Here is a 13,779-nt window from a genome sequence, read left to right as displayed (position 1 = left end):
GAAGAGCTGCAGCTACAGGGACCAAAGTTGTGGACATCAGGTGAAGCAGCAAGAAACCCAACCATCAGGTCAACCCGCAGGAATCTCTAGCCAGACAGTTAAGTACTAGGACCCCACCCTATAGCTGCCAGCTGGACCAAAGACCTATCTGCAATGGGCATCAGTGACCCAGGAGGAGGAGGAAAAAAGCTTCAGTTCACACAGATAGAGAGTAACCACATACATTGAGCTCCAAGGCTTTGCAGCAAACCACAATATCTCCAGGAGGTCCCACTGAGATTTGAACTCAGATTCCAGGATTCAAAGTCCTGAGTGCTGCCAGTTACACCATGGAACCTGCTGCTATTTTGTTTTCTAGACCCCGTGTCTCTCGGCTGGCTGGTTTGCACCCTGCACTTATTGCTTCCCACCAGCAGCTTCCTCGCACAGGACTCTCTCTCTCCTCCTGCAGCGACTGTGGCCCTGCACTATGGCATCCGCGGGTCCTGCCCTGAGTCCCCACATCCCCCTGCTTGGTCTCCATTCCCTGCAGGCTGCAAAAATGTCAGGGGAGGCTGCCCCTCCCTTCACTCAGTGCTCTCACTCATATCGGCCAGCTGCAGCCTCATCTCCTGGAACTTGGCCAGCTGTCACTTCATCCAGTCGTATATTCACAGGCTGACTGGCTTCCCAGCCTGGATAGGCTTGTGGAAATCCCACAGGCGACGCTGCAGGACTTGGCACCATTGGTTTCTTTGATGTTGCAGTGTTTGCCTGATTGCTGGAACAAAGCCGCCAACTCCTCCCTCACCGACTTCCATCAGTCCCCTGGTTGCCATAGGACCCTCTGATGCTCTCCTGTTCTGCCAACACCGCCAGGCCTCGCCCCCCTGCTCCTTTATCTTGCAAGTTCTGGATGTTCAGCTTCCAATGTCCTCTGCCCTGGGTCAGGGACAGGGGCGGCTCCAGACACCAGCGCAGCAAGCGCTTGCCTGGGACGGCAAGCTGCGGGGGGCAGCCTGCCAGTCACTGTGAGAGTGGCAGTCAGGCTGCCTTCAGCAGCATTCCTGCAGGAGGTCCTCTGGTAATGCGGATTAGGTGACATGCCTGCAGGAGGTCCTCTGGTAATGCGGATTAGGTGGCATGCCTGCGGGAGATCCTCTGGTAATGCGGATTAGGTGACATGCCTGCAGGAGGTGCTCTGGTAATGCGGATTAGGTGACATGCCTGCGCTGCGTGGAGATCCTCTTGGTAATGCGGATTAGGTGGCATGCCTGCGGGAGTCCTCTGGTAATGCGGATAGGTGACATGCCTGCGGGGAGGTCCTCTGGTAAGTGGATTAGGTGACATGCTGCGGGAGGCCTCTGGTAATGCGGATTAGGTGACATGCCTGCGGAGGTCCTCTGGTAATGCGGATTAGGTGACATGCCTGCGGGAGGTCCTCTGGTAATGCGGATTAGGTGACATGCCTGCGGGAGGCCTCTGGTAATGCGGATTAGGTGACATGCCTGCGGGGGCCTCTGGTAATGCGGATTAGGTGACATGCCTGCGGGAGGTCCTCTGGTAATGCGGATTAGGTGACATGCCTGCGGGAGGTCCTCTGGTAATGCGGATTAGGTGACATGCCTGCGGGAGTCCTCTGGTAATGCGGATTAGGTGGCATGCTGCGGACGGCCTCGGTATTCGTTTTTTTAGGTATTCGAGTCTTAATGCGGATTGGTGAACATGCGACATGCCTGCGGGAGGTCCTCTGGTAATGCGGATTAGGTGACATGCCTGCGGGAGGTCCTCTGGTAATGCGGATTAGGTGACATGCCTGCGGGAGGTCCTCTAATGCGGATTAGGTGACATGCCTGCGGGATCTGGTAATGCGGATTAGGTGACATGCCTGCGGGAGGTCCTCTGGTAATGCGGATTAGGTGACATGCCTGCGGGAGGTCCTCTGGTAATGCGGATTAGGTGACATGCCTGCGGAGGTCCTCTTGTAATGCGGATTAGGTGACATGCCTGCGGGAGGTCCTCTGGTAATGCGGATTAGGTGACATGCCTGCGGGAGGTCCTCTGGTAATGCGGATTAGGTGACATGCCTGCGGAGGTCCTCTGGTAATGCGGATTAGGTGACATGCCTGCGGGAGGTCCTCTCTGGTAATGCGGATTAGGTGACATGCCTGCGGGAGGTCCTCTGGTAATGCGGATTAGGTGACATGCCTGCGGGAGGTCCTCTGGTAATGCGGATTAGGTGACATGCCTGCGGGAGGTCCTCTGGTAATGCGGATTAGGTGACATGCCTGCGGGAGGTCGACATACCTGCGGGAGATCTCTGGTAATGCGGATAGGTGACATGCCTCGGGAGGTCCTCTGGTAATGCGATTAAGGTGACATGCCTGCGGGAGGTTCTGGTAATGCGGATTAGGTTGACATGTCTGCGGGACGGCCTCTGGTAATGCGGATTAGGTGGCATGCCTGCGGGACGGCCTCTGTAATGCGGATTAGGTGACATCCTGCGGAGAGTCCTCTGGTAATGCGGATTAGGTACATGCCTGCGGAGGTCCTCTGTAATGGATTATGACATGCCTGGGGAGGTCCTCTGGTAATGCGGATAGGTGGCATGCCTGCGGGAGGTCTCTGGTAATGCGGGGTTAGGTGACAATGCGCTGCGGGAGTCCTCGGTAATGCGGATTAGGTGACATGCCTGCGGGAGGTCCCTGGTAATCGGATTAGGTGCCATGCCTGCGGGAGCCTCTGGTAATGCGGATTAGGTGACATGCCTGCGGGAGGCCTCTGGTAATGCGGATTAGGTGACATGCCTCGGGAGTCCTCTGGTAATGCGATTAGGTGACATGCCTGCGGGAGGCCTCTGTAATGCTTATAGTGACAATGGCCTGCGGAGGTCCTCTGTAAGCGGATTAGGTGACATGCCTGCGGGGTCCTCTGTAATGCGGATTAGGTGACATGCTGCGGAGTCCTCTGTAATGCGGATTAGTGGACATGCCTGCGGGAGGTCCTCTGGTAATGCGGATATGGGCTATGCCTGCGGGAGTCCTCTGGTAATGCGGATTAGGTGACATGCCTGCGGAGGTCCTCTGGTAATGCGATTAGGTGACATGCCTGCGGGACAGCCTCTGGTAATGCGGATTAGGTGACATGCCTGCGGAGCGTGCCTCTGGTAATGCGGATTAGGTGACATGCCTGCGGAGATCTCTGGAATGCGGATTAGGTGACATGCCTGCGGGAGGTCCTTTGGTAATGGATTAGGTGACATGCCGCGGGAGATCCTCTGGAATGCGGATTAGGTGACATGCCTGCGGAGGTCCTCTGGTAATGCGGATAGGTGACATGCCTGCGGGAGGTCCTGTAATGCGATTAGGTACATGCCGGGAGCCCTGTATGCGGATTAGGTGGCATGCCGGCGAGGCGCTCTGGTAATGCGATTAGGTGACATGCCTGCGGGAGGTCCTCTGTAATGCGGATTAGGTGACATGCCTGCGGGACGGCCTCTGGTAATGCGGATTAGGTAGGCATGCCTGCGGAGGCCTCTGTAATGCGGATTAGGTGACATGCCTCGGAGGTCCTCTGGTAATGCGGATTAGGACATGCCTGCGGGAGGCCTCTGGTAATGCGATAGGTGACATGCCTGCGGAGGTCCTCTGGTAATGCGGATTAGGTGACATGCCTGCGGGAGGTCCTCTGGTAATGCGATTAGGTGACATGCCCGCTCGGACCCCTCTCTCTGGGTAAATGCGGCATTAGGTGCATGCGCTGGGTCGAGCGCTATCCTCTGGTATGCGGATCTGGGTGGACACTGAGCATCGGATGGCCTCTCGTGTAATGCGATCAGTGCCTATGTACCTGCTGTACAAGTACGCCGATGAGGAGATTCCCAAGGAGGCATTTGACGCTGCGGGAGCCTCTGGTAATGCGGATAGTGACATGCCTGCGGGAGGTCCTCTGGTAATGCGATTAGTGACATGCCTGCGTGGATGGCCTCTGGTAATGGGATTAGGTGACATGCCTGCGGGAGGTCCTCTGGTAATGCGGGATTAGGTGACATGCCTGCGGGAGGTCTCTCTGGTAATGCGGATTAGGTGGACATGCTTGGGAGGTCCTCTGGTAATGCGGATTAGGTGACATGCCTGCGGGAGGTCCTCTGGTAATGCGGATTAGGTGACATGCCCTGCGGGACGGTCCCTGTAATGCGGATTAGGTGCATGCCTGCGGGAGTCCTCTGGTAATGGGATAGGTGACATGCCTGCGGGACAGCCTCTGGTAATGCGATAGGTGCATGCCTGCGGGAACGGCCTCTTGGTAATGCGATTAGGTGACATGCCTGCGGAGGTCCTCTGGTAATGCGGATTAGTGACATGCCTGCGGGTGCCGGGCTGCCTTGTGTGAGTAATTTTGCGGATAGAAGTACAATTACTCCGGCGACGTATTTGTGCCCGCTTGATATATGCGTATGTAGTTACAACCCGTCCTTGGCTGGGGAGATTCCTCTGAAAAGGCGGATGACCCGGTGATATATAAATTTTGTCTTGGTATTGTCCTCCTTGAGTTGCCTGGAAGGGATAATGATCCTGCGTCAGACCTCAGCGATAATGGGCGGATTAGAATGTACACCTTTCTGTATCCAGCGCCAGTATAGGCGTTCAAGCTGTCCGTCATCGCGACCTACCCACCGACAGCCCGGGTCTTATGGATTTATTTGTTGCTGCTACTCCGTCTGGAGACAGCTCTATCCCCGCTATAGTCTTTCTCGGCAGTCATCGTTGGACTTCTCGCACTCGTCGAGGAGGCGCTCTGGGATGCGATATTTAAAGGGACATTGCCTGCGGGAAGTACAGGTCCATCTTAAGCTTAGACGGAATGATTTCTTCTTCTCCGGGACATGCCTGCGGACTTATAGCTCTGACTGGATGGGAAACAGTTAAAACAGCGCGACATAATAAAGGGAAGACTCCATTGCCTTGCGGGCTGAGATCCTCGGTAATGCGATGAGGGGGGAGCAGGCCTGCGGGACGGCTACATACTGTAACACGGAGTCCTCAAGCGAAGGACAGAACACTGGGAAGTAGCCTCCTCGCAGAATAGCATCGTCACTAGAAAGGGCGATGGAAGAGTTTCTGCTGGGATTTCCAGTGTGTTCGCTTCTGCAAACACGAGTAGTCGATAGGTGACAGGCCGGCGGTTAGGTTCTGATTGAGAGTGCGTCTGCACCAATTTTGGTACTTTTTAGCCCGGATACTGACCTGATATATCTTTTTGGTGGACACATTTAGGTCTCGTCCGCTGGACTGGCCTCTCTGACAGCTATGGTAATGCGGGGGATTTCTGATAAGTGTGCGAGTGTCTGAGACAGCGCACTCGTTAGCCTTCAGTTGGGTGCGTGCCACTTAAGTGGTCGTATGTCTATTATTACATTTTATGATTTCTAGCGCTACTCATTATGGCTGCTTGTCGTGTTTGTTTATTAATATTATTGAAAGATCTCCGTCCTCTTTCCACTGTAATGCGGATTAGTGAATGCCTGCCGGGAGTCCTCTTAAAGTCGGATAGGTGCCATGCCGTGGAGGTCCTCTGTAATGCGGGGATTAGGGACCATGCCTGCGAGTCCTCTGGTAATGCGGATTAGGTGACAGCCTTGCGGAGGTTCCTTCTGGTAATAGATGGATTAGTTTGACATGCCTGCGGGAGGTCCTCTGTAATGCGGATTAGGTGGCAGCCGCGGACGGCCGTCTGTAATGCGGTTAAGTGGCATGCGCGGGACGGCCTCTAATGCGGATTAGGTGACAGCTCGGTGAGTCCTTGGAACTGCGGATTTAAGGTGACATGCCTGCGGGATGGCCTCTTGGTTAATGCGCCTAAGGTTGACATGCCTTTGCGGGAGGTCCTCTGGTAATGGCGGTTAGTAAATGGGACGTTTACAGTCAGCCTTTTTCTCGACAGATGTTGATGCCCTTCTAAGTGTATATGCCGCAAGGTACAGTTGGTCGTCTGCAGGAGCCCGTTATATCCTTTGTAATGGCGCATTTTTAACAGCCTCAGTGTCCGAGTCCGCTCGTATATTGAGAATTATTAGGCATGCTGAAAGCCGATGGCCAAGATAGAGGTGTACTTGCTGAATAATCGACAACAAGTAGGAGACAACTCGCTCTGCAGTCCATATCCTTCCAGTAATGCGATAGGTTAGTATATAGGTGCCGAAGCGTAGTCTTGATGGCTCATCTATGTTGTATAATGCGCATTAATGTCTGACTGCCGCTCGGGAAGGAGCTTTCCACTCGTTAAAAATACGAACATTTATATCACCCTCGAACTAGTTCGTGTTCTGCGGGAAGGTTCTCTGGTAATGCGACTATTGACATGCCTGCGGGAGTGTCCTTCCGGTATCGGAAGTATTTTGACATAGAAGCGCTTCAAAGCTGCTGTCCTGAATCTCCAACTTATCAGCGTAGAGTTACCTCGTGGAACCATTTCGCGACCTCGGTGACTTGAAGCTACCTTCTGGTTATTTATGTATGGACTCTATAACTTAAGGTGTGACTCATGTCGAACTGCGGAAAAGTACTTTCTGTAATGCGTATAAAGGTGACTGCCTGCGGGATCTCTGTAATGATAAGTGACATGCCTGCGGATGTCCTCTGGTAATGCGATAAGGTGACATGCCTGCGGAGTCCTCTCGTATGCGGATTAGGTGACATGCCTCGCGGAGTCCTCTGTAAGCGGATTATGGCATGCCTGCGGGAGGATCCTCTGGTAATGCAGATAGGTGACATGCCTGCGGGAGGCCTCTGGTAAATGAGATTAGTGACATGCCGCGGACAGCCTCATCGGATTAGGGTGGGCAAGCCTGCGGACGGCCTTCTGGGAATGCGGAATTAGGTGACATGCCTGCGAGGTCCTCTGGTAATCGGAAGGTGGACATCCTGCGGATGGCCTCTGGTAGGGATTAGGTACATGCCTGCGGGAGGTCCTCTGGTAATAGCGATAGTGACATGCCTTGCGGTGAGGTCCCTCTGGTAATGCGGATTATGGTTAATCGCTGGCGGGGCGGCCTCTGGTAATGCGGATTAGGTGGACCATGCCTGCGGAGTCCTCTGCGCCTAATGCGATTACGTGTTACATGCCTGCGGGACGGCCTCTTAATGCGGATGACGGGTGCAATGCCCTGCGGAGTCCTCTGGTAATCGGATTTAGGTGACATTGCCTGCGGGACAGCCCTGTTGGTAATGGCCGAATTAGGTGGCATGCCGCTTTGCGGGCAGCGGCCTTCTGGATTGCACGGAATTTACACGTTTCTGCCTCCAGTTAGCAGCTGGGTCTTGGATAAGTCGTTGCTAGCTCAATTCCACTTAGTAACTATTATGATGTTTCAATTTAACTTTCTGTGGGCCCCAAATGTAATTGACATTTTTCTGTGAATTTGCACAGGTAATAAAATCTCTACTGCAACGACATCTACCAGATGGAGCTTTTAATTACCATCTGTGCTGGCTTTATTCACCCTGCCCCCATTGCTTTAACTGGGACATTCCACCTGTGTATCATCTCCACCTCCATTACGAATCCCTTCCACCACGCAGCAAAAGGGCATTTTCGAGACATGCTCTGCCGGCTCTGAGTCTCTCCTGCTAAGACTAGTATACGTGGGGGGGGGGATGGGAAGAACCCAGGAGTCCTGGCTCCCAGCCCCACCTGTGCTAACATACGAGACTCCACTCTAACCCCAGCGCTGGGACTGGAACCTAGGAGTCCTGACAACTATCTTCCTTTCCTCTAACCACTAGACCCCACTCCCACCCTTTTGGGGAGCCAGGGCTCCTGGGTTCTGTCCCCAAGACTGGGAGCAGAGTGGGGTCTAGTGGTTAGAGCAGGAGGAGCCAGGACTCCTGGGTTTTATTTTCAGTGCTGCTGTGTGACCCTGGGCCTCTGTTTCTTTTCCCACTTTTTGGGTATGGAACCTGTAAACTCTCTGGGGCATGGCCTGTCTCTCGCTGTGTCTGGGCAGTGCCTGACCCAATGGGGCCCTGATCTCAGCTGGGGCAGGGACTGTCGCTGTGTCTGTGCAGCCCCTGGCACAACAGGGGCCTTGATTCTGTCCTGGTCTCTGGAGGTGCTGCTGTTGTGCAGATAAATAGTTGTGATACTAAAAGGCGTGGTAGTGCGTGAGTGCACCACCATTGCCGTGCAAGGGCTAAATGTGATTCTTATCCCAGTGACCTCCCATGCACCCTCCCCCCCAGTTGCCAGATTCTGCACCCTGAGCCCCTTGTGCCGCTGCCCTTGACAACGGCAGTGCTGAAAGCCATCCAGCCCTAGCGCCAAAAGAAGAAGATGGGGGGGAGGAGCTTTGCAGAAATTGGTCACACCAATAGGAAACCAGCCCAGCAGTTTGTGACTTCACTTCCCAAAATTAGATGCGCGCGCGCGCACGCACACACACACACAGAGCCCCTGTGCCAATGCACCACCTCACCTCGTCCAGGGAGGTCTAGGCGGGGAGCTTTGTGCGGGAGCGGGGATGGACGGCACCATTAAGGTAGGTTCTGGAGATGGTCCTCCAGGTGTGGGCATCTCAGCTCCAACTGGCACTGGGCTCACGCTGGGCTGGGTTCAGTTCCTCTCTCTGGTGTGCGCTCCGGCTCCACAAATGCCCCCGCGCCCTGCTCTTTCCTTCTGGTACAAAAAATATCCTCTTCCTTCGCCCCAGAGAGAGACACCCACGGTGCTGCTCAGCACACGCCTTCCCCCCATTCCCAGGAGCGTGCGGGAAGGGGGTCAGGACTGGGGAGAGCCCGCATCCCGGGGGGAGGGTATGCAGGGCCGACGAGGGGTGGGAGGGGAAGCCGGTACAAATTACCAGGGTCCGACAGTCCAGAAGGGGGCCTGGGGCCTGGCTTCCCTGGCCCTGTTTAGCTGCTCCACCCTTGCTGGGGGGCCCCCAAAATTTTTTTCACCAGAGCCTGAACCCGCTTTCAGAGGCCCTGAGGGTATGGGGGGGCTCGACCCCTCCACAGAGCATGGGGCTGCCAATAGGCACCTATGCTTGGTCCCCCCCAAGCAGGCCAGGATGGAAATGGGGGGCCTGTGCCCCAACATGGAGACTCTGGGGTGCAGCCTTGCTTAACAGGTCAGTCTGTCCTTTCTCTGACTGTCCCATTCCAGCTTCAACTAGCGCTTGTGGTTCATTCGTTCTTTTTCATTCCTTTCCTTCTCTAGCTTGTATGTTCTTGCTTTCTTTTTTCCCCTCTACCTTTCATGCTCTTCCTTTCTTTCCTTCTTTTTCTAATATTTTTTCTCTCCCCTTTATTTCTTTCTCTGCCTTTCACGTTTTTCTCTTGCTCTCTCACAAGTTATTTTTTTCACTTGCTCTTTTCCTCGCTCCTTCGAGCCAAGCGGGTTCTCCTCGCACACAGATTTTGACAGGTTTTCCTCCTGATCAGCAAGTGGATTAAGCATGTCTTCAGTGGGGGGTTGCCATGCCAGGGAGCAGGCCTGGCTGGTGTCTTTGTGGCCGTCTGCTGGCCATGCATAGGCATGGCCCTCCCTCCTCTGGCCCTGCCCTCGGTTGCTCTGTAGCTTTTAAGCTTCCCTTGGAGCTGTCAGCACCAGCCGCCTCTGCTCTAGGTGCCCAGAGGAGGAGAGGTGTGCTGGGCTCCAGCCTGGGACTCTGCTCCCTCCTGCCTAGCCTGACTATGAAGCCTGGCCCTGGCACTCCTTCCTTCAAGCACGCTGTGTGGGCAAGAGGAAAAGTGTGGCAGGAAGCACAAGGGCCAAACTTTTGGGCCCATGTGAACAGCAAGAATCCCAACCACCTGGTCAAGCCACAGGCATCAGCAACCAGGGTAGCAAGTTCTAGAGCCCCAACCAATTTTGGCCATCACGACCAGCTCCAGTGGGCAAGTCACCCAGCAGGAGGGGAGAGATCTGCTCTTGTACAGCTGGAGACAAGGAAGTGAGCAACGTGAGCTTACAGGGCTTTATCACAAGCCAACACAAGGTCCACTGAGATTTGAACTCAGATGCAGGATCAGAGAATCCTGAGGGTTGCTGCCCATTACACCATGGGACAGCTTAAGCTGCTTCTCTGCACATCAGTGACTCTCACAGGGCTGGCTCATGTAAGGGACTGTTGTCCTTTACTAAAACTTACTGGGGTTTTGGTTGGCTAGTTCCAGTCCAAATAGAAGGGGAAGGGCCAATGGGAAATCAGGACCCTGAGACTGACAGTCCCCGGGCAATGGGGAGAGGCCAAAGCTCCAAGTTAGCCGCACTGACAGGCCAGGCAGTGTAATGAGGGAGTCACCAGGCCAGGGGGTCCCATCCTCCATGTGAGCTGGAACTGCTGGGCCAGAGTGGGGCAGAGCTAAGGGAGAGGCAGGAGCCTGAGAAGAGCTGGGGAGCAGAGCTGCACCAGCCAGGAGAACCAGGACAGATCCATGCTGGGAGCCGAGCCGCAGCAGCACGAGCCATAGAAGCTTTGCAGGGAGCAGATCTGTGCTGGAAGAAGAGCTGCAGCAAGCGGAGCCAGAGAGTCTAGAGGAGCAGCCAGGGCAATGGAGGCAGAGCCGCAGCAGCACTGGGCTGGAGATGGGTGCAGTGGGCAGCTTGGGAGAGTGAGGGGGACCCTGGCAGAAGGCCCAGCACAAGGAGATGCACCAGGCAAAGGCCTTGCACGCCAGACCTTCAGGGTCAGGGAGATCGTATCCCTACATGGGAGGCAGACACTGGGAACAAGGGCCTGTCACCTAGAGCATGTGGCCACTGCCAGAGCAAGTGTCCAGCCCATGTGGTGTCCCTGCAGCACAGCCAGGGCCTGGGACATGTGAGGGAGAGACTGTGACCTGCCCTGACACTCCAGAGACACTGGTTGTGATCTCCCTGCACCACAGAACAGGTGACATGTTTTCCTTTTCCATCTTTCTTTATGTTTTACAGTAATTGCTGGGTAATAAATGGTATTTGCTTGAAGCACATGCAATGAGGAGTGGATCAGGGAAGTGCCCAGAGTATAGGGACACCATAGCCCTGTTCAAGTGATCATGACAAGATTGGGAGTTGAGCCCCTAGGATCCTGGGCCCAGCCTTGTCAGGGTTATGAGGTCTCTGCCACAACATGAGAGTAGAAGAGAGTCCTCAAGGTTAGGCAGCCTCTGGGTAAGGGGGTGGGGACTCAGATCCTTTGCTTGGCTCAATCCCACCAGGGTCTTATGGTAGAGCAGGGAAGTTCCCCCACATAGCCAGACCAGACTCCCCTTACACTTGCCTGTGTACTCATTGCCTCCCCAATCCACCTCTCTGCTCCTTCTGGTCTTTCTCAGCACCTGGCCCCAGCACTTCATGGCAGCCAGAGATTGTGCTTTCTACACCTGTTCCTGTGGATGTGGCCTCTCTCTCTGATTGCTGAGGAAGGAACCTTTCCAGGAAATGGCCATGGTTTCTGGAATCTGCATGTGGCTGCAAACAGCATTTCAGGTACTGGAACACAAGGCAACTTGAAAGCTGAGCACCCAGACTGGGGCTTGAACTCTGGACCCTCAGATTTAAGAATCTGATGTTCTACCAACTGAGCTACCTGGGTTTGCTGAGAACATTTTCACTGTTCACCACAAGAGCGAGCAGGCAGGCAAATGTAAGCAAAAAAAGTCCCAGGAACCCCTCCTCTTTTCTGCACAGCCACTGCCTATCAGCAGGATTCCTCCTCCTCCTCAGTGAGACTATATCTAAGCACCTAGACAGCCGGCCTGTCCGCTGCACCCCAGGACCGGTGCTAGGGGTTTTAGCGCCCTAGGCACACGCAATTTCTCCATCCCACGCCCTGGTCCCGCAGCTCTGGTGGAGCTGCCGCAGTCGATGCCTGTGGAGGTCCACTGGAGCCGAGCAGCCAACTGTCCGCAGGCACGACTGCAGCAGCTCCACCGGAGCCACCTGCCGCCCTCCGGCAAAACGCTGCCCACCAATAATCCTGGCACCCTAGGCGATTGCTAGGCTGCCTAAATGGAAGCGCCGGCCGGGAGGGAGGCTCAGGCATGGGAACCCCAATCCCGCATGCCTGAGCCTCCCTGACAAAGTCCTGCACTTGGCTCCATTGAATTAAAGTCTCATATCTCACTGGGAACTCGACTTCTTGTGCCCAGAAGTCTCAGCCCCCAGTACATGCATCTGACAAAGTGGGTATTCACCATGAAAGCTCATGCTCCAAAACGTCTGTTAGTCTATAAGGTGCCACAGGATTCTCTTTGCTGCTTTACAGATCCAGACTAACACGGCTCCCCCTCTGATACTCAGCCCCCCCTCAGTTGATGACCCAAGAAACACAGTGTCTGCCTTTTTCCAAAGAGTGCATGAAGTAGCTTAGCTCCTGTGACTACATGGCCTAATGGGTAAGGCATCTGACTGTGGTCAAAGAGCATGTGGGTTCAAGTCCCTTGCTGTTGTGTTGCTGCAGTTTTACCTTGTGCTGAAAGTCCTGCTCCCTTCAGGGCTGGAACCTCTTCTTGGCCGCTCAGGCCAATGCTCTGGCTTCAGCTAGATCCTGGAAGGAGTTGGGGTTGGGGTCACAAAGGCTGGGGCAGGAGCCCCAGGTGCTTCCAGTCTAGCCTTTGCCCTTCCTGACTTGCCAAAGAAAATGGGCGGCTGCCTGGGCCAGCATGTGGAGCAGTTTCCCTCTTCCAAATGTGCGCCGGTCCCTGTGCTTGAGGGGGTTTGCTACATAGCGTCTTTGGAGCCTGGGTGTTTCTCTGCTTCTCGCCAGCTGGGGAAGCCTCTTAGGGTAAAATCTCTTGCCTCACTGCAAAAGTCAGCACCATGAGTGGGAACGGTCAGAGAACCCACCAGGGGGGCTGGCCCTGCTTTCCTACCATCTTCAATAATGGCCACAGAGCATCAGCTGCTGCCCCGCATGCTGGTCTGTGGGTGGCCTGCAGTGGGTGTTTGGCAGGGCAGGGAACAGGCTGGCAGGATGTCTTGTTGCCTGTCTGCTGGCCACACATAGGCATGGTCCTGCCGTTGTCTAGCCCTGCCCTCAGTTGCTCTGTGGCTTATAAAGCTTCCTTTGGAGCTGTCAGTACCAGCTACCTCTGCTCTAGGTGCCCAGAGGAGAAGACGTGTGCTGGGCTCACACCTGGGACTCTTCTTCCCTCCCGCCTATCAAGCCTGGCCCTCACACACCTTTCTTCAAATGCCGTGTGGGCAAGAGGAAAAGTGTGGCCACAAACACCAAACCCACAGGCATCAAGTGAAGCAGTGAGAACCCCAACCACAGACCTGGCTCTAGTGGGGAGGAGTTACATGACTCACTCTCATATAGCTGGAGATAGGAAAGCACTTTGAGCACCTGGTCTTTACCACCAGCTAACAAACGTCCCACTGAGATTTGAACTCAGATTGCAGGATTTAGAGACCTAAGTGCTGCCCGTTAGACCATGGGAGAAGCTTGGGTTGCCTTCTCTGGACATTGGTAACTCTCACAGGGCTGGCTTGTGTAAGGGACTGTTGGCCCTTTACTATAACTTAGTGGGGTTTTGAGTGGCTAGTTCCCATCCCCAATAGAAGGGGGAAGGGTCAATGGGAAATCAGGACCCTGAGTTTGACATGCCCCTGGGGCAATGGTCACCAACTGGTAGGGAATAAGTGAGAATTTGTTAATGGAGAAAAATTCCTGGTGAAAATTGGCAAAGCTGTGGAGATTTTGAAAAGTTCCAGTGAATTTACACATGAAGATTCAAACAGAGAGACAAACACACAGAGAGAATGAGAAAATCACACACTGCACAGACCCACACAGACATAACAAAAACCAAA

General features: G+C 54.5%; 1 non-coding gene across 1 annotated transcript; it reads right to left on the bottom strand.

The window, feature by feature from the left end:
- Positions 1-265: 265 nt before the first annotated feature.
- TRNAQ-UUG (transfer RNA glutamine (anticodon UUG)) lies at positions 266-337 on the bottom strand. The gene has a single exon. It is a non-coding gene; the product is annotated as a tRNA-Gln (tRNA).
- Positions 338-13,779: the final 13,442 nt, after the last annotated feature.

This window comes from Chelonoidis abingdonii, unplaced genomic scaffold, assembly GCF_003597395.2.
Source record: "Chelonoidis abingdonii isolate Lonesome George unplaced genomic scaffold, CheloAbing_2.0 scaffold0547, whole genome shotgun sequence".
Lineage (NCBI taxonomy): Eukaryota > Metazoa > Chordata > Testudines > Testudinidae > Chelonoidis > Chelonoidis abingdonii.
This window is presented reverse-complemented; position numbering and strand designations above follow the sequence as displayed.